Here is a 21681-nt window from a genome sequence, read left to right on the forward strand (position 1 = left end):
CCCCAAACGTGTTTAAAGTGGTTTCTGTTGTAATTTTACAGGCTAAGTAAAATGTTGCAGGCTTTGTGAAGTTATCTCTCATCATTAACTCATTAGCTTATTAAACACCTAGATACATGTGATGCTGTGTGATGTGTCGCTCAGAAGAGTTTGGCAGCCCTAAAGGAATATGTAGGAGCAAACAAAGAGGAGAAAGTCTGTGTGTGCTGTTCATTTTAGTGCCCCATCTTCCTCCTCCTTTCCCCCTTGAAGCTTTGTAAATGTTTCTATTTAGAACAGCTGTTTTAGCTTTCACTAAATTAGCAGCAAGAATAGTGAATACAAAGAGGAACGGAAGAAGGGTAAGGAAGGGATGAAGGTTTGGACCCCTCGACAAGCCATAGGATTTCCCATGGGGTACCCGTCCTCGGCCTTATAAAGAGCCCACCGACCTACTACTGAAATTCCTTCAGCTTTGATTTTCCCTCTGTCCTGAAGTTTTTCAAATTTTTGAGGAAAGACAAGGAAGCCAGAAGTTTGCAAGTGGCTGGCTGCCGTCCCCTCTGGTGTCTAGATAGTCTGGCCTGTTCAGTCACTCTTCCCTCTTTCTCTTTCTTCCTCTCTTTCCTACACATTGCCTATTTAAAGAACCACATTGAACTAAGTAGTAAAAGGAAATAAGACAGACATAGAAGAAAAAGAAATTGTCATTAGCGATCGTAGTGATTGGGCAAGAGCAGGACTTTGGAAAGAACAGCACATCACTTCTTGGGGAAGCCTTCTATTCAGAAGAAACACCATGATCAGGAAGGACATAATTCCCATTTAATATCTGGGGTGTAAATTTTGTGAAGCCTTCCAAGGAAATAGGTGAACAAACCCGAGTCACGTTTGGGGAAATGACTGCGATTAGATTTTGCTTTATGTCTTCCATACAAAGAAGCTCATCAGTAGGCAGACAATGTAGTGTCAAATTTTCACTGGGGTAGTAGACAAGATTAATATCTCCTTATCTCTAGCTCCCAGGAATATGCATAAGGGAAAGTAGGAAGCAATACATAATGCATAGGCATAGGAAAAACATATTAATGTTGCAAGGTCTCATTCACAGAAGCAAGTAATGGAGTACAAATATCAATTAATGCTTAATAGGGACTTCATTTTTGCTGGTAACAAAGCTATGGTTTAGCAAGGAATTCTCTTTAGTTCCATGATCATCAGTGGGGAGAACTGGTTTATGCATGGCAAAGGTCTGTACCACATCATCGTGGGCAGGATGCTCATATCACCAGATACCAAAGTTGCAGGGAAGTGATTTTCTTCTTTAAATTCTGTGCCGAGCTCTTCTGGCACCCTGCATAAATATGAAATCAACAACACACTCCTCAGATGGAACTTAGCATCTAAAAAAAGCTCACATTGTGCTTTAAGCCTTTTAGTACAAAATAATGAAGTCATGAGGTTAAAGTTTGTTCCTGCAGTTTTCTCTGAAACATCTGTACAGTTTTATATGGGAGATAAATGTATATTCCATGAGAATCATTGTCAAATGAAAATGTGATTGAAGAATTAGTGGTTCAGTGCTTAAGTCTCACTCCCTCACTCCATCCCAATCACATATAGATGATTTCCTGCTAGCAAGTACTCCAGAAAATTTTTTTAAAAAGAAATACCTTTTGTGTTCACATTCATTGTCATTATTATTGTTAATATTTGCTGTGTCTCAACAGTATGGCTCAGTCCAACCAAGAGCCTCCAGGAGAATAGAGAAGGAAGGAGAAGAAGCAAATTCCATTCAATAAATTACTACTGAGCACTTACTATGTTTGGCACTATGAGGCCAGAGTCCCTAAAGAGGGTTCAGTGCAGTAGACTGCGTAAGGCAGATATGCAAATAACTATGAATCAGAGCAGAGTACAGTCGGTATCTTACCCAAGTTGGTAAAAATGTGGAACAGTGCAGAGATCGCCGTGTGAAGAGGCTCAGCAAAGTTTTTGTAGAGAAAATGGTAAAGGGAAAAAGGGTATGTGAGCAAGACGTCAGCTGGGCATTCCCTGCCATTATGATGTAGGTCAGACTGGCCTGAACCCCACTCCAGACCCCCTGGAAAAATCCAGTACCCTCCTCACCATGTTCTCCTTGGCTCTTCTGCTCCACTCTGATTCTTTCACCATTCACTTGTTCTCTCCACTGAAACACCACCTCTTTCCTTGTTTCCACTAAAAACAGTTACATGGAGCCCTTCTAAGACGCAGTTATTACTGAAGGTGTTGAAGACACGGGGTTACAGCCCAGTAATGTACACAGCTTACAAGTGAACATTAGTCATCCCTGTTCTTCAAAATCTTTCAGGTGTCCCACCTCGTTGCTCACTCATTCTCCCTTTCTGCTGCCTCCCTTCCTCATCTCTTCTTGGATTGGGGGGCGGGGGGCAAAATACTCCAAATTCCCTTCTTTTCTTAAACACAGTGATTCATCCTATTTTAGTATTTTAGTCTATGTTCTTCCTTTAGGGGCCTACTTTCCCCAACAAAATGACCCATGATGTATTATTTTCTTAAAGATTTTTTTTTGCTCCCTCTAAGATAAATTCTGGTTAATATACTTTCATTTTCAACTTGCTACAATAACAACTTTGTAAGGCAGTGATGAAAGATAAGGGTGTTCAGTAAGGTCATAAATTATGAGACCTAGAAGAATTCTTAGAGATTTTTCAAATACCTGTCTCTCATTTTACAAATAAGAAAACTGAGGCTCAGCCCTGCACAATGGTACTAATCAATGGCAGAAGAACTCTGCCAGTTTGGTGCTTCTTTTCCCTGATTCGGGGGCCGGGGCAAAACGTCATGATAAAGGTATAAGATTGAAAAACAAAGGTATTTATTATAGCAGGTGTGGTGAGGAATGCTGCAGGGTGGCAAAGGTACTCACTCGTCACTAAGGTGTGCGTAGGAAAGCTAACTTCTTTATTTCCTTGTAAATGACCTCATAAGCTATTTGATCCACCACCCTGGGCAGTAAGAGCAACCTAGAATTTTCAAATAACAATATTTCAATCTCTTCCAGTTTAATTGCTCTGCATTTTAAACAGTCAGTTTGAATTTCAACTCCCTGTTGCTGTGGGCTGACTCAGACCGGACAGGTAAACATTCAGTCTCGGGCATATGAGGTTTCATGGCAGAAGAGAAGGGTTGTTTGGACTGTTGGACTTCTTCTGGAACATGGTAAAATTGGGCTACTGCACACACTGGTGACCCTGAAGGTGCAGCTTAGTCCAGTCTGGCCTTTCGAGGGTGATGTGCTGGCTCCAACTCCTAGAGCATGTGAGGTGACCCTTGGCTGAAATCTTCAGCTATAACGGCCTGTTTGTCCCAAACCTAGGCCACTGGGGTCTTTGAGACATCCAGATAATATGGAGAACACAAAGGGTCTTCTTAGATCAGGAGATATTACCCTGGGGCAGAGGGTCAAGGTGACCTCAGGTCTCTAAGAGAACTCCAGTCTTGGGCTCAGCGCCCCATCCCATCCAGTTTGGAAAGCAGTGGCAGCTTGGAGGTGGTGCCAGGTGTGTAACACATGAATTGAAGTGGTGCTTCTGGCTCCACCTGAAATCCTGCCGTGGGCCTAGTGATTCAATGTATGTTGGGGTGATCTATCTAACACCTAACCTTTTTAGTTCATTATTTTTATTTGGAGATAATTGTAGACTCACATGCAGTTGTAAGAAACAATAGAAGGATTCCATTCTCCCTTGACCCCATTCACTCCAATGGTAAGTCTTGCAAAGCAATAGTGCCCTGTCACAAGCAGGATATTAACATTGATACAATCAAGGTGCAGAATATTTCCATTACCACAAAAATCCTACCTGCTGGCCTTTTATAGCCACACAAGATTCTCTCCCACCTTCACCCCCTCTTTGCCTCTAGCAAACACTAAGTGGTTCTCCACTTCTATAATTTTGTAATTTTAGATATGTTATATAAATGGAATCATACAATATATAACCTCTTGGGATTGGCTTATTTATTTATTTATTTATTTATTTTAAGTGTGTTTTTCCAGGACCCATCAGCTCCAAGTCAAGTAGTTGTTTTAGTCTAGTTGTGGAGGGTGCAGCTCACAGTGGCCCAGGTGGGGATCGAACCGGCAACCTTGTTGTAAGAGCACCGCGTTCTAACCAACTGAGCTAACCAGCCACCGCAGGATTGGCTTTTTTTAACTTAGCATAATTCTCTGGACATTCATCCAGGGTGTTACCTATGTCAGTAGTTCAATCTTCTTATTGCCAAGTGGTATTCCTTGGTATGGATGTACCACAGTTTGTTTAACCACTCACCCTTTGAAGAATGCTCAGATTGCTTCCAGGGTTTGACCATTATAAATAAAGTTATATAAACATCTATGTACAGGTTGTTGTGTGAACATAATCTTTCCTTTATGAAGTGATCCCCTGACTAGTACCTGCCTGGCACTATACATATTCATCTCCACGATAAATACTCGAGAGTGCAATATCTGGGTCATGCGGGAAGTTGCATATTTCTTTTTTAAAGCAACTGCAAACTGTTTTCCAGAGTGGCTGTACTATTTGGGGTTACATTCTCACCAGCAATGTGTAAGTGACCTAATTTCTCCACATCCTCACCAGCATTTGGTGGTGTCACTATTTTCTATTTTAGTCATTCTGATAGGCATGTAGTGATATTTCATGGTTTTAATTTGGATTTTCCTAATGGCTAATGATATTGAATATCTTTTCATGTGCTTATTTGCCATCTGTATTTCCTCCTTGGTGAAATGTCTCTTCATGTCTTTTTTCATTTTCTAATTGTATTGTTTGTGGTTTTTTACTGTTGAATATTTAGAGTTCTGTATATGTTCTAGATCCTAGTCCTTTGTTGGATATATCGTTTCCAAATATTTTCTCATAGTCTGTATCTTTTCTTTTCATTCTCCAAGCAGGTCTTTCATGGGGCAAAAATTTTAATTTTGATAAAATCTAATTTATCACATTTTCTTTTTATGAATTATGCTTTTGGTATTAAGCCTAAGAATTCTTTGCCTAGTCCTAGAGTCCAAAGATGTTCTCCATTTTTTGTTTTTTGTTTTTTTGCTGAAAGTATATAGGCTTATGTTTTATATTAAAGTTTGTGATTCATTTTAATTATTGTATAAGGTCAGAGTTCAATTTTTTTGTCTATAAATATCCAATTGCTCCAGCACTATTTGATGAAAATGCGATCATTTCTCCATTGACTCACTTTTGCACCATTGTCAAAAATTCATTGGGCAAGTGTGTGGGTGTATTTCTGGGTTTTCTGGTCTTTTAATATGGTGGATTAAATTGATTGATTTTCAAATATTGAATCAGACTTGCATTCCTACTTAGTCATGGTGTATAAGTCTTTGTATGTATTGCTGAATTCTATTTGCTAACATTTTATTAAAGATTTTTGCATCAATATTCATAAGACATATTGGTTTGCAGTTTTCTTATTTTGTACAGTCCTTTTCTGGTTTGGTATGAGGGTGCTGCTAGCTTCATAAAATGAATTGGGAAGTGATCACTTCTCTTCTTTTTCTGTAAGAGATTGTGTAGAATCGGTATTAATTCTTCTTTAAATTTTTGGTAGAATTTTCCAGTGAAATCATCTGATCCAGGTAATTTCTTTGGGGGAAATTTTTACATTATAACTCCAATTTCCTTAATGGTGTTAGGGTTGTTCAAATTATACATTTCACATTTGGTAAGTTGCGGTAATTTGTGTTTTTTGAGGAATTGGTCCATGAACCTGCATTGTCAAATATATGTGTGTGAAGTTTTTTGTTTGTTTGTTTGTTTTTTATAGAATTCCCTCATTATTCTTTTGATATCTTCAAGTTCTGTAGAGATATCTTCTATTTCATTCCTGATATTGGTCATTTGTGTCTTCTCTCCTTTTTTCTTTGTCTGTCATGCTAGAAGTTTGCCAATTTTTTCTTTTACTTTTGTTATATGTATTTGAAAACATACATTTTGTTTTCTGGTTACTTTTTTAAAAGATTTTTATTAAAATATAGCTAACATACAATATTATATTAGTTTCAGGTGTACATCATAGTTATTCAACAGTAACCACCTGGCATTATATGTAGTTATTACTATATTATTGATTATATTCTCTATGCTAAAGAAGTGATCCCAGCAACCACCTGACACAATACCATGCTATCACAATATTATTGACTATGTTTCCTATGCTGTACATTACATCCCCAAGACTTACTTGTTTTATATCTGGAAATTTGGACCTCTTATTCCCCTTCAGCTTTTTCCCCCTTTTTAAATTTTTCAATTAGAGTTGACATTCAATATTATTTTATATTAATTTCAGGTATAGTGGTTAGAAATTTATATAATTTATGAAGTGATCCCCCTGACCAGTCTGGTACCCACCTGACAGTATACACAGTTATTACCATATTATTGATTATATTCCCTATGCTTTATTTTACGTCTCCATGACTATTTTGTAATGACCAATTTGTACTTTTTAATCCCTTCACATTTTTCACCCTGTCCTCCAACCCCCTTCCATCCATCACTGATAGATCTAGTACCCATCTGACACCATATACAGTTATTACAATATTATTGACTATATTCCTTATATCCTACATTCCCATTACTACTGTGTAACAACCAATTTGTACTTCTTAATACTTTCCCCTTCTTTACCCACCTCCATCCAACCCCCCTCCTGTCTGGCAACCATCAGAATGTTCTCTGTATCTATGAGTTTGTTTCTGTTCAGTTTGTTTATCTTGTTCTTTAGATTCCACTTATAAGTGAAATCATATGTCATTTGTCTTTTGCTGTCTGATTTACTAAACTAAGCATAATACCCTCTAGGTCCATCCATGTTGTCACAGATGGAAAGATTTCATTTGTTTTTTATGGCTGAGTAATATTCCATTGTACATATGTATCACCTCTTCTTTATCCTTTCATCCACACATGTTGTCTTCATGTCTTGGCTATTGAAAATAATGTTGCAATGAACATATGGATGAGCGCATCCCCTTGATGTAGCATTTTAGGTTTCTTCAGATAAATACCCAGAAGTGAGATTATTAGGTCCTTCTTTGTCTCATTATAATCTTTGTTTTAAAGGCTATTTTGTCTGGTGTAAGTACTGCTACCCCAACTTTTTTGTTTGTTTGTTTCCATTTTTATGAAATATGTTTTTCCATGACTTTACTTTCAGTCTGTGGGTGTCTTTTGATTTGAAGTAAGTCTCCTATAGGCAGCATATGTAAGGTTCTTGTTTTTTTATCCATTCAACCACCCAATCTTTTGATTGGGACATTTAATCCATTTACATTTAAAGTAATTGTTGATAGGTATGTAGTTATTGCCACTTTGTTATTCATATTTTTTATTTTTTCATCTTACATTCCTTGTAATTTCCTCTAACATTCCTTGTAATACTGGTTTGGTGGTAATGAACCCCTTTAGCTTTTTACTGTCTGGGAAGCTCTTTATTAGTTCTTCGATTCTAAGTGATAGCTTTGCTGGGTAGAGTAATCTTGGTTGTAGGTCCTTGCTTTTCATCACTTTGAATGTTTCCTGCCAATCCCTCGTCACCTGCAAAGTTTCTGTTGAGAAATCAGCTGATAGTCTTATGGGAGCTCCCTTGTAGGTAACTACCTGCTTTTCTCTTGCTGCTTTTAAGATTCTCTCTTTGTCTTTAACCTTTAGCATTTTAATTATGATGTGTTTTGGTGTTGACCTCTTTGGGTTCATCTTGTTTGGGACTCTGCACTTCCTGGGTTTGTATATCTATTTCCTTTGCCAAGTTAGGGATGTTTTCTGTCATTATTTCTTCAAATAAGTTTTCAATTCTTTGCTCTCTCTTTTCACCTTCTGGTACCCATATAATGCAAATATTGGTACTCTTGATGATGTCCCAGAGGCTCCTTAAACTATCATCATTTTTTGGATTCTTTTTTCTGTTCGCTGTTCTGATTTGGGTGTTTTCTGCCACCTTATCTTCTAAATCGCTTATTTGATTCTCTGCTTCATCTAATCTACTGTTGATTCCCTGTAGTGTATTCTTCACTTTCATTATTGTGTTCTTTAGTTCTGTCTGGTTCTTGTTTATGTTTTATGTCTCTATTTTTATGTTTCTTATCTCTTTGTTAAAGTTCTCCCTGAGATCACTGAGCAACCTTATAACCAGTGTTTGGAACTCTGCGTCTGGTAGATTGCTTGTCTCCATTTTGTTTAGTTCTTTTTCTGGAGCTTTGTTCTGTTCTTTTATTTGGGATAGGGTTTCCAGGCGGGAATTCTCACCTGTTCTCAGGAATTTATTTCGCTTTCCCGTTCCCAAATCCCAAGAAAACTTGGTCTGGAAATCGGGAAAATTGGCTTCTTGAACCCAGTAATACCCGCAATGGGAAATAAACGTACTATTCACAATGTATCTCTTAGACATTTTTTCCTATTTATCACTACGGTTTCTGGGCATGAATTTACGCCCCATTCTTGGGAAATTTTTTTGCTTTTCCATTCCTGAATCCCAAGAAAAGTTGGTCAGGAAATCGGGAAAAGCAGCTCCGTGAACCCAGGTGATTGGTAGTATCAGCCGTCACTTTGTGGAAACGATTCATCGTGGAGAACAGAAAACAATTTATATCTCAGGATTCAGGAATGGGAAAGCGAAAAAAATTACTGAGAACGGGTGGGAATTCCTGCCTGGAAACCCTTATTTCGGACATGTTTCTCTGTCTCCCTATTTTGGCTGCCTCCCTGTGTTTGTTTCTATATATTAGGTAGGGCTGTTATATCTCCCAGTCTTAGTAGAGTGGCTTTATGTAATAGGTGTGCTGTGGGGCTCAGTGGCACGGTCTTCTTGGTCCCTGAGCCGTGAACTCCAAGTGTGTTCCTTGTGTGGGTTGTGTGTGCCCTCTTCTTGTAGTTGAACTTTGCTTACTCTTTGCACATCAGTGGGAAGAATTAACCCTCAGGCTGATTGGTCGTGAGAACTGTCCATGACTACAGTGGAGGAGTTGTGGTACAGGGGCTGTCCCTTTAGAGCAGGATCTGCCTCAGCAGGGCTCCAATCCACCCCTTATGTGTGTTATCCTTGGAAGCAGCTGGGTGATGCTCCAGCTTGTGTTGAAGCTGGCCACTGGGTACTCCAGCCCCAGGGCCACCTGGGAAGAGACCCACTGCAGGTCAACTTCGGCTGCAGCCCATGCCCCACCCGGAGAGACCCAGCAGGAGACAAAAAGTAATTCCCAGATGGCCGCCACCTGTACTGGGCTTGGAACTGCCTCAAGAGACCAAACCATGAACCAAGGCCAGCTGCTGCTAGTGCCGGGCTTAGGGCTGCTCAGCCAGATGTACGAGACATGCTGAAGCCAGATGCTGCTTGTTTGGGTTCCACAAACCTTTGAGAAACCCTAGCAGCATGACCAAAGGCAGGGGGGTTGTAAGAAAAAGCCACTGGAAGTGGCTTGGGTGTGCCTGAAAGTTGGGTGGTGCAAGATCTCAGAATCACCAGGGGATGGCAAACAAACAGTGTCGGCCGGCTTGATGAAGATTCAGATTGGCCTACGCCTGCATCTGCATGCTGGGAAGGGGGGGCTTAACAAAGAAAAAATGGCTTCTGCCAGCTCCTCCATCCGGGAGAAAGCTGCCCCTCCAGCCCTTATCCTGATGAAAGACAACTAAGTTCCTTAATCTCCTCCTGCGGGGACAGAGTCCCAGAGAGCAGTTTCCAGGCTGTCGGCCTCACATAGAAAGGTGCTGGCTTGGATAGTAGATGGCCATCAGCTGTAACCAGTTAGCCATTGGCCACTGATGTAACTGCCATAGCTGAGCTAGTAAGCACGGATTGCAGTTAGCAGGGGGTTGGTTGGCAGAGAAGTGGACAGCGGATTGCAGCTAGCAAGTGGGATTTGTTGAGAAGCGGGCAGCAGATTATCGCTAACAAGTGGGGTTAGCAAGCATGGATGGCAGATTGCGGATCGTGTGGCTCCTACTTCCTGTGTCTCGCCCCACCACCAGCGAGACTGGGGTGCAGGAAGACCGCTTGTTGGGATACTGGCGGATGTTTGCTTTTGTGTCTCAGCCAGCCGCCATTGAGAATATAGTGGTATGAACACCTTGGCTTGAATCCGTGGCTCCGTTTGCATTCCTTTTTGGCTATATCCTGCATTCTTGTGGGGGGAGCAGGAGCTGAGACCCTGCATGACACCTCTCCACCCCTGTATGTCCCTGTTGCCTCTCTAGCTGTTGCCTCAGCACTGAAGCTCAGAGCCAGTGATTCCATTGGTAAGTAAATCCGTGCAAAGTCCCTTTAAGAGGAGCACCTGGGACTCCAGCCACCCTCCATCTCACTCAGCCACAATCTCTGCGGGTTTTCACAACCAGAAATTATGGGGACTTCTCTCCCTGGCATTGGAACCCTGGGCTGTGGAGCCTCGTGTGTCTTCTTTGGGTGGCACCTATGCAGCCACAACTGTGATTTCCTTCTGATTTTTAATGGTCACACACAGGTGTGGGACAAGCTCATTCTGCATCTCTGCCCTTCCTACCGTCTCCAGGTGGCCATTTTCCTGTTTTTAATTTTATTGATTTCTGCTCTTATCTTCATTATTTCCTTTCTTCTGCTTGCTTTGGGTTTATTTTGCTCTTCTTTTCCTGTATTCTTGAGGTGGGATCTTAAATTATTAACTTAGGATATTTCCATTTCTCTAATGTATGCATTTGGTACTGTAAATGTCCCTTGCAGCACAACTTCATCAACATCCTACAATTTTGTTATGTTGTTTACTTTTTTTCACTTTAATGTGGTAAGTTCTCTTGAGTTTTCTCTTTGGCCCCCAAATTATTTAGAATTGTAGTGTTTAGTTTCTAAGCATTTGCAGATTTTTCTATTATTTTTCAGTTATTGATTTATAGTTTGATGCTATTGTGGTCAGAGAACATACGCTGTATGATTTCAGTTCTTTTAAATTTGTTGAGATTTGTTTCATAGCCCAGGATATAGTTTATGTTGATACTTGAAAAGAATGTTATTATTGGATGGAGTGTTCTATAAATGTAATTTCTATTCTATCTTCCAGTTTACTGATTCTTTCCTCTGTACTCTCTACTCTACTGTTCAAGTCATCTACCAAGCCTTTTACTTTGGTTATTCTATCTTTCTTTACTAAAATCTTCATTTGTTTCTCCTTATATCTTCTTTTTCTTTGCTGAGATTTTATTTTTTCTCATGTTTTTAATTTCTCATTGAAGCATTTTTTTTATACTTTAAAATCTTTGTCAAATAATTCACAACATATCTGTCATATAGCTATTGCCATCTGTTCTTTCATTGTCTTTCATTCAGTTTGAGATCTTCCTGGTTCTTGGCATGATGTCATAGTGGGTTGATTAATGTCTGCCATAAATTCATGTTCACCTGGAACCTCAGAATGTGACCTTATTTGGAAATAGAGTCTTTGCAGACATACTTAGTTGAGATGAGGTCATATACCTCATTAGGGTGATCCCTAAATCCAATGACTGGTGTCCTTATAAGAAAAGGGCACATGGACACACACACAAGGAAGACAGTCGTGTGATGAGAGAGGCTGGGATTGGAGTGATTGCAGCTACAAGTAATGTCAGGAGTCACCAGAAGCTAGGAAGAGGCAGAGAAGGATTCTTACCTAGAGACTTCAGAGGAACCATGACTCTGCTGACACCTTGACTTCTGGCTTCTAGCCTCCAAGACTGTGAAAGAATAAACTGCTTTTGTTTCAGCCACCAGATTTGTGGTACTTTGTTAGGGCACCCCTAGGAAACTAATACAGAAGGTATGACAAGAAATTTTTTTTTGAAACCTGGATACTTTGGGTATATCTTATGAGGCTTTGGATCTTATTTTAACCTTTTGTTTTAGCTGGTTCTTCTGACACTGCTTTTACAGGGGGCGGGGTTAGGAGAATTGCCTCGTTACTGTCGGGTGATGATAACAGTCCAGGTTCTCACTCAGCCGCCCTTGATAATCAAGGGATTACCATTACCCCTAGCCTCCTCTGACACCGCCACAATGGGGAGAGAGAAGGATGCCTTGTTATTTCAGGGTAAGAGTACTAGTCTATGCTCCCTATATAGTCCCAGTTGATACCATGGGGGTGAGAGGGATTGGAAGGATGAGCAAAGATGGAAGTCCTAGCAGGGGGATTCAGATGCCTAGCTGGAGCCTGGTGAGTGTGGAAGTGTAGGCTCCCCACTCAGACTTCATCGGTGGAGGTGGGGTCATAGGTTTTCTGCAGCATTTAACTCTAGTAAAGCTATTATTGCCTAAAAGTTTTCTGTCTTCCTAACCTGTCTTGTTCCTTGTTCTTTGGATGGAGAAAACAGACTTCTGTTGGGTCTTTTTTTTTTTTCTAAATCTCTTTCCATTGGTTTTTCAGAGCTGCTGGCTTTTTCCCCTCTGAGTCTGCAATATACGAGACAAAAAGAAAACTCAGGAAACTCACCACAATATCGTGTCTCTAATCTCAAGATTCCTAGCTGGTCTGCTTTCTTCATTTTACCTCTCAGTCTTTTTACATTTGTTTTTAGTTATAACATCCAGGTGTTTTACTTGTACCTAGAAGGAGGAACAGGGAAAAGTATGTCTAGTCCATCTTTCCAGAGGTGGAAATCCTCTGCGCACCTAACTTTTTAATTCCTTGAGCTCATCAACTGTAAGGACTTTACTTTCACTCCATGTCAGCCCCCCAACACTAAGGCCCGCCCAGAACTGCAGCACCCGAAACTCTTAAATTCAAAATCCCTCGATTCTTGACCTCATCTTTTTGCTTCTAGTTCTCTGACTGTTTTATACTCAATATACCTGTTTTTCTGCCTCATTAAGTTGTCTGCTCTCTTGACTTTGCTACTTTCTCTTCATCTATGACCCTGTTCCTACATTTAGTTCCATCCCTATCTAAGGAGACCCCATGGTCTATCGTTTCTACCACTCTCTTGCCATAATCTTCAACTTCTTTCGCATTGTCCTTCATTCTCATTCACTGGCAAAATCAAAACTTTGTAACAACCTAATTTTCTGCCTTCTTCTACTAAGCAGCTGAATATGAAGGAGAAAAATTGCACCGTGGAGGGAATTGGTGAACCAGAATTCCATGGTATAGAATTTCCAGTTTCCCCATGCTGCTGCCCGTTCCTATTGTGTTTATGGTCAGCGCTCTGTCTCTCTCTTTCCCGTTCCTCACAGCAGTTACTAAAGCCACCTCCTTCAATCCCTTTCCTGACATCTCCCCACCTGTCTCACTCTCACCTGCTATTTCATGGAGAAAATGGAAGCCATCAGGTAGAATTGACTCCATACCTACAATCTTGCACACATCTGTACTCATCCTTTTTTTTTTTTTTTTATGTTGTCTGTGGGATTTTTTTAAAAATTTATTTTTTAAATTTATTGGGGTGACAATTGTTAGTAAAATTACATAGATTTCAGGTGACAATTCTGTATTACATCATCTATAAATCCCATTGTGTGTTCACCACCCAGAGTTAGTTCTCCTTCCATCACCATGTATTTGTATACTCATTCTTCCTTCTGTTCTATGAGCCTTCTAAAGCCAGCACCTGAGTGTGAGCTGTGTAGCCCATCGTGGCCTGCTCACTCAGTAAACTTAGTCACCAATTACTTAGTTGCCTCTCTTCTAGTTCTTGCTCAGCATCATCCCTACTAAAAGCTTGTCTTTCATCATTTAAAAAAATCCCTCTTGCTTCCCTTCTTATTACTTCTCTACCTTTCTTCCCCACTTCAAAGCCAGGATTCGTTAATGTGTTTCTACACTAGCTGTCTATACTAGCTGTCATTCTATTCCCTCCTCAACCAACTGAAGTCCAACTTCTGCCCTCACAATGTTTAAACAATTCTTGCCAAGATCTCCAAAGGCATTTATTACAGCAGACACCTTTCAACTTTATCTTACTTGACATCTTTATAGTTTTTGCACAATTAAACAATATCTTCTTTTTGAAAAACATGACTTCTCTTGGCTTCTTCTGCTTTCCCTTAATCTCCCTGGCTACACTCTTCGGTCTCTATCAAGTTTCCCCCTTTTCTGCCAATATTCCCTGTTTTAGGCCTACTTCTCTTCTCTATTTACACACCCAACCTGAACACTCATCCAACTCTTAACTCTCATCCAACTCTTGACTCCTCACTTTCTTTATTTCCTATATCTGATCTATCACCACATCCTTCATTCCACTTCCATTGTATATCAGTCAGCTCAAGGTGCCATAACAAAATGCCACAGACTGGGGAGCTTAACCTGGGTAGCTTTATTTTCTCACAGTTCTGAAGTCTGGAAGGCTGAAATCAAGGTGTCAGCATGATCATTTCTGGTGAGGACTTGCTGGCAAGCTGGTAGAGGACTGCCTTCTTGATGTGTCCTCACATGGTGGAGACTGTAAGCTCTCTGGCATCTCTTCTTATAAGTGCACTAATCCCATCATGAAGTCCTCACCCTCATGACCTCATCCAAACCGAATTATCTCCCAAAGACCCCACTACCAAATATCACATTGTACCTTAGGGCTTTGATGTTTGAATGGGGTGTGGAAGGGTTACACAATGCACTGCATAGATCATTGTTCTGAAATTCTTCTGCCTTGTCCATCTCTACTGTCATTTTTTTTTAACCTGGTTTATTTCAATAGTTTCCCAGCTAGCCTCTTTGCCTATGTTATCTTCCTCAAAGCCATTCCCCAAACTGCAGTTAGACTGACATATCTGTGACAGAAGTCAGGCCTCAGCACTTCCTTGCAAAACATACTTCAGTAGTTTCTGATAGACTTTCTGTGAAGTTTACACACTTTAATGCAGCATGGAAGTCCCTCCATATTTGGGTGCCTATGTATCTATCTCTCTGGTGCAATCTCTCTTCCCTCCCCTCTTACACTCAATGACACCTCCACTGTATAGAACTTGGGGTTTTCTGAACACACCATGCTTTTAAATTTTCCTCATTCTCAGGACTCAACTTACATGTCACCTCTTCTAACAAGCTCTCCATGACCCTTAGGCTGAATTGGGTGATTTTTCCTAAGTGGCTCCACAACTCACTGTGTTTACTTCTATCATAGCACTCGGCCCACTTTGTCATAGTTGTTTTTCACTTGTCTGTCTCCCTGATTTGGCTATAAGCTCCTTGAGGGCAGTCACTGGTCCATATTCTTCTCTCTGTTCCAATTCTATCATGCAGTTTTTAGCTCAAGTAGATACTTCATGTTTGTTTATCATGTGAAGGCAATTTCATGCAACTTCTCTCTTTATTGATCAGAAAACTAATAAAGGGAGTGTGAGCTATCACTCAAAGACAAGGTAGCAAGAAGCCCACAAACCAAAGAACATCACTATTAATGAGTCAGCTATCAGCCTTCCCAGGCTTAGCACTGACACTACTGGAAAAGGTAACCATAATCAAATGATTTCACTTCTTTGGGCCTTCACCTATAAAATGAAGGGGTTGGACTAAGTCACCCCCTAAGTTTCCTTCTAATGCTAAGGTTCTATAATTCCATGTAAGGAGACCATAAATATCTGGTTGGAATTTCTCAGAAATCACAAACTTGGGATAGTTCTTACTCTACCAGAAAAGAATTTGGGAATACCCCGGGTTTATAAAGAATCTGGGCAATCAGGGCTTCTCTTCACTACCCATTCATGTCTTTATTAATTCAACACTTATTGAGCACCTAATCCGTACCAAGCATATAATGCTTTTCAGTTTAGACATTTCACAAGTGCTGATAAACAGTAAGTAAAAAGGACAAAATTCTCTGTGAGGACAATTTGACATATAATTTTCCAAAGTTCAGATAGACGCACAGTGACGTCATAGGGGAAAACTATATAGAAGGCGCTAAAAACTGCTCTATTCAATTGCATTTAGAAATGATTATGTAACTATTACATAGTAAAAGCATGACTCATAGGATGTAACCAGTCCTAAAGCAACACTTCAAGTGTATTTCACAGTTAACACTGTCTCTGCTTTTGAATGAAACTTAGAGCAAATTTTTATTCTTCTGGTCACTTCCAGGTAATATACTCTTTGGTCAATAATTGACACATTTAGGTTCGTGTCATGGTAAAAACGTCAGAAGTGAGGCTTCTCCCCTCCCCAGCTCAGCTTCCACAAAGGCCTACAGTTGGGTTGGAGAGCAGCTTGTGGTCTCTATCTTTTCCCCATCTCTGACCCTTTCAGCTTTCTGAAGGTGATTTCACACTTCTCTGAGGCTGGAGTACTGGGAGGAAGATGAAGAAAGGGAAGCAGGGAAGTTCTTACTTATCTTGTGAAGATCTAGTATCAGAGTTCTCTGGCCTTGACAGGTATTCAGAGTTGCCTCTCTTGTTGGTGTTGTATGGGTTCTTTGGAGACACTCCAGGGTAGGGCTTCTCTCACCTGTACTTCCCTACAGACAGAGTACATCTTAATATGATCACTTATTCTTCCTCAGACCCTGGGAATCTGGTACCAACTCTAGCTGTTTGATTCATCTGGTCACTCATCCAGATGACCCTTTTGGAAAGGATGTGAGATAACACATGCCTGCTTTCTCTTGTGGGTGGCCCATGTCTGACCCCAGGGAACCATTCACATTCTCTGCCCCTGATAGATTTGGGGTGGGAAGATCATGCAGCACACAGATTACTCCTACAAAATAATCCTCACCTCATGTCTCTAGTCTTCAGATTTAATGTACTTTTGATCAATGTAAGGGGTTGAAAAGCCATGTAATTAGATTTTGACAACACTCTGCAAATTTTGCTAAGTGAGGATCTCAGACCTCACTTTAGAACATGACATCTATGTCTTAGCGCTTCTACTGAAACTTTCATTCTTTTACAATTATACCTGCCTCGTGATGCTAGAATGACCAAATTCTGATCACATGTTCGGTTCATACTTGCCATGTCACTATAACAAGTAGCCGTTTCCTTCCCTAGTTTCATCATCTAAGGGAAAGTTAATATCAAGTCTTTCTATAATTCATTTACGTATTTTCATAATTAGGTGATTGGGCATTATAATTGTTTTTTAGGGCTGCCATAACAAAATACCACAAACTGGTTCATTTAAATAATAGAAAGTTATATCTCACAGTTCTGGAGACTAGAAAGCCAAAATCAAAGTGTCAATGGGGCCACACCCCTCCAATGGCTCCAAGATAGAATCTATTCTAAGTATCTCTCCCAGCGTCTGGTGGTTGCTGGCAATCCTTGGTATTTCTTGGCTTGTAGTTGCATCATTTCAATTTTCACCTCTATCTTCACAAGATATTCATTTTTCTTGTATGTGTCTCTGTATGGCCTTCTTATAAGGACATCTGTCATTGGATTTAGGGCCCACCCTAATCCAGTACCACATCATCTTAACTCCATTACATCTACAAAGACCTTATTTCAAAATAAGGTCATATTCATAGGTTCTAGGTGGACATAGATTTGGCAAGACCCACTATACTATCCAGTACAGGGATTGTAAGATTTTCTGTAGAGAGGTTTGGAATCTGTGTAGATATGATGTTACATGTTCCCCCTCCCCCAAATAATGTTTTAAAATAGAGGGATTACATTAATTTTGGAAAGGACTATGGAAATGGGGACCCTTAAGTTTCCCTGGAGTGCCCTGCATAGCAATAGCCATTTTCATAGAGCAATATGACAAAGGAGTCATACAAACAGCTTAATAAGTGTGAGTATGTATCGTATGAGAAAATCAAAGCAAGCTAATAATAGCTACCCTAGAGATGAGCGAGCGATGCTTTTTCCACAGCTGAATCCTCAGTGGGATGATGTAGTATTTGTTGATTTTGCCATGTGACTGGTGAAAACAAAAGAGATACAAGGAAGGAAAATGACATAATTTTTTTAGTGGTTTGACTATAACTACACACACTAAAGTTATAGCATCATGAGTAGTGATGTGTTGCTCTATATATTTACCAGTTTTTAAACTTCTGTAACATTTTCCTGGGAGTACTTTCCTCCTGTACCAGGTTTCCCTTTTTTTGAAAATTCAAATGGTTTGTTGGAACCTTGTTCAAATAGTGACATAACAGCAGGCATAAAATCAAAAGCAACTAAAGGAGAACCTTCATGATATTCATCAAAATTGGGATTTTTACATAAACTTCAATACAGTTTCTTCATGATTTATCAACTAAAGTCTATCCTGAGAAAATTTGGAACTTTAGAAAGAAGCAATGAATAGTTAATGTTTATATGTATTCTATTTCCTATCCATTTACTCTTTCTAGTCTTGAATAACTTCTTTCTAGGAACTTTGATTTTTCTTAGCCAAGATTGCCTTTTGGAAAAACATATTTACCCATCCCTGCTAATTCAATGAGATCAGCATGCAACTTTAGAAACTTGGAGTGATTTTGTTAAATAGCATATATTTCTTATTCAAAATTATTGTAGACATTTTTTATTACTACTTTTACTTCTATTTTACATGTAACTTCTTTTGTGAACATGGCAAATGCCACTGTGTGCCTTCCTTTGTATGTGCCAATGGAGTCAGTGGACACTGATCCATGCTTTCTGTGTGATTTATACCAAACTTAAATCTTCCTTTGGATAATTGTTTTCTTTATGTGTTACCATATCTTTACTGCAATTTTTATTTTCTTTTGTAAGACATTTGGAGTCTTGTGAAAGTGTTATATATGCAAATAATGAAGCAACACCCATATCATTACTTAGCTACTGTGGGTGCTGCCACACTGCTTTCTTTCTGTTTTCTTTCTTTGTTTTTTTTTCTTCTTTAAAAAAACAAAATCACCATAAAAATAATTATTGGGAATACAAATGATGCAGCAGTCTTAAATATATAATCAGTGCTTATTATTAATTAATACAGAGTAATGTTTATTTCAAAGTGGGCCTCTACAACTGATTGTTTCCAACTTCATGCCATTTTGCGCTGACTTAAAACACAGTAGCAGGTGTGATACACTTTGTATAATGTTCCACATGACAGGAGGTATAATACGATCAGTTAAAGTGAAATGGTTATATGGTAACCAGAGAAATTATTGAGCCTGGATTGGCCTGTTTCTGTAAAATAAGTCAGGCAACAAAAAATGTTTTTCTCTACCTTGGGAAGAGAGCCAAAAGTACAAGTTGGGTAAAACCACTAAGTCTGTTTTTACTCAATAATCTTCTAGGACTTTTAGAATTCCTTTTTACATAAAGGGCTCCAAGTGCAGTGTTTGGAATTTCAGGTCCACAAAGAAGCGGCCCATGAAGTCCTGGAGTCATAGGTGTTAAGAGAGAGAAGGGACTGAGGCATGCTTCCCTCAATCTCTGGCAGCCTCTTCCTCATTTGTAGGAAACGTTTAGGTACAGGGCAGGCTCCAGAAAGGACAGAGCCTGTCTTCATAAGCTGGCCCACCCCCAGCAGGCAGCCAGGCAGGCCAGTGTGCAGTGGTCATAGGGCATGACTAGCTCAGATCGGGCTAGGCTATTTAGATATCTGATTGAGTCCTATCTGCCAACAGAACACAGTTCTGGAAGAAATCCAGGTGAAAATACTCAAAATCAGGCATGGTTCCAGGTGAGCAGTTCAGTCAGAGCAGACCCCCAGCCAGAAGCTGAGAGGGGAGTAGGAAATCACATCCTATTTCCCAAGGGAAGGAGAGAGCAAGAGTTTGGCAGAGCATCAGGACCTGAGCTGAGGAAGCTGGGGTCTAGGGCAAGGATCCAACCCCTGCAGAGAACTGAAGTGCTTAGCAGAGAAACTGAGGCCGACTGGAGTCGCAAGGCTTTGGCCAAAGTGGTAAGATAACACTGAGACTCAGAGTCTCCAGGAGGAACCAGATACCCAGGTCTCTAGGCAACCAAACCAGTCTCATCTATTAATAGGTCTAAGGCTGATGACATGATCAGGACTGTCTCAGACTGATTGGAAGAGACTAAGAGCTTCTGGAACTTTAATGTGCATAAGAATTACCAAGGGATCTAGTTAAAATGCAGATTCTGTTTGGGTAGGTCTAAGTTGGGGCCAATATTCTGAATTTCTAACACCATTCTAAGCTATGCTGCTGGTCTTCAAGAGTTAACAAACTCAGAGAATCCAAATTTTCTGTCATCCCCTTTGCTTCACCCCAGGGCTCTCCACTCATTTTACTTGCCTAGTCAATATGTCCAACTCCCCAGCCCTCTGCATCATCAGGTCTGACCACTTTCTTCACTTTTCCTTTTCCTTTTCCTGTCCTCCCAACACCTTTGTCCTACTGTATTTCTCCTGTCAAGACCACCAACAGAAAAACAACTTCTATTCAGATAATAGAAGAGGCAAGATAGCAAAAGCCAGAACAATTTCCCCCCTTGTCAGTACACAACTAAATGCTTTTATGATTAATAGATACAATTAGTCCACATTAATGTATTTTTCAGTTATTGTCTCATAAAGAACATAAAGAACATGTGACCTCTTACCTTTCTTTCCTGATATATTCCAACAGTTAAATATCTTCTGAGTGCTTGCTTCGGCAACACATATACTAAAATTAGAACAATACAGAGAAGATTATCACAGCCCCTGCAGAAAGATGACATGCAAATTCCTGAAGCATTCCATATTTTTAAAAAGACATTAAAATAGACATAAATTAATGGAAAAATAGTGTGTGTATGAAAGGAACCAATATAGGAAAATTTTTAATTTTATGCACATTAATCTGTAAAAATAATGCAAATCCAATAAAAATCCCAACAAAGTTTTAGTGAAAGCTAATTCTAAAATTTGAATAAAAGAGCAAGTGGCAAATTGGAGGATCCAAGATGGTGTAGTGGATAAATGCTGTGCTTGCCTCCTCCTACAACCACATTAAACTTACAACTAAATTATAGAACAATCAACCTGGAGAACCACTGAAGTCTAGCTGAACAGAAGTCCTATAACTGGGGATATAAAGAAGCCACATAGAGATTGGTATGAGGGATGGAGATGTGAAACAGGCTGGCCCCACACCTGCGTGTGGTGATTGAGAATCAGGAGGAATATCTCAGCCACGGAGCTCCTCCCCACCCCTCAGAGAAGCGAGAGACCCCAATCCCAAACTGGGCTCCCCAGCCCAGAGTACCAGTGCAGGGAAGAGGAGAGCCCACACACAACATCTGCCTGTGAAAAACAGTAGGGATTCAGACTGTCCAGGTGAGACAGAAGGCTGAAGGAAACCGAGACATCCTCTTAAAGGATCTGCACACCCACTTACTCGTAGGCACTCACTCTGGGCTCCAGCATAAATACAGTGACTTGGAAGATGTCAGAGACATATAGGGAAAGACTGAGATCTGTGGCTTCAAAGCGAAGACTGGAGGGAAAGTCACCATTTTCCCTGTGTTGAGTCGTTCTTCCCCGAAGCCATCAGGCAGGTGTCATCATTCCTGTGTTGAGCCCCTCCTCATATGGTCAATTTGAATCTGCATTGGCCTCACCCCACCCTGGTGATTGCCTGGGACTGGGCCCCATCCAACTCATGCCATGTGGGAGGTACTTTTTCAGCCAGCAGCCAGCCCTGCCCTCGTTGTACTCTGTTTGACAACTCTTGGGGTCTGCAGGCCCCAGGTGTGTAGCTGGCCTTGGTGTGCTCTGAGACTTTTCCTGAGTAGCTCCAGGCT

General features: G+C 40.3%; 1 non-coding gene across 1 annotated transcript; it reads left to right on the plus strand.

The window, feature by feature from the left end:
• Positions 1 to 20537: 20537 nt before the first annotated feature.
• On the plus strand, positions 20538 to 20644 carry LOC141572637 (U6 spliceosomal RNA). The gene has a single exon (XR_012497945.1). It is a non-coding gene; the product is annotated as a U6 spliceosomal RNA (small nuclear RNA).
• Positions 20645 to 21681: the final 1037 nt, after the last annotated feature.

This window comes from Rhinolophus sinicus, linkage group LG06 (genome assembly GCF_036562045.2).
Source record: "Rhinolophus sinicus isolate RSC01 linkage group LG06, ASM3656204v1, whole genome shotgun sequence".
NCBI classification, from domain to species: Eukaryota; Metazoa; Chordata; class Mammalia; order Chiroptera; family Rhinolophidae; genus Rhinolophus; species Rhinolophus sinicus.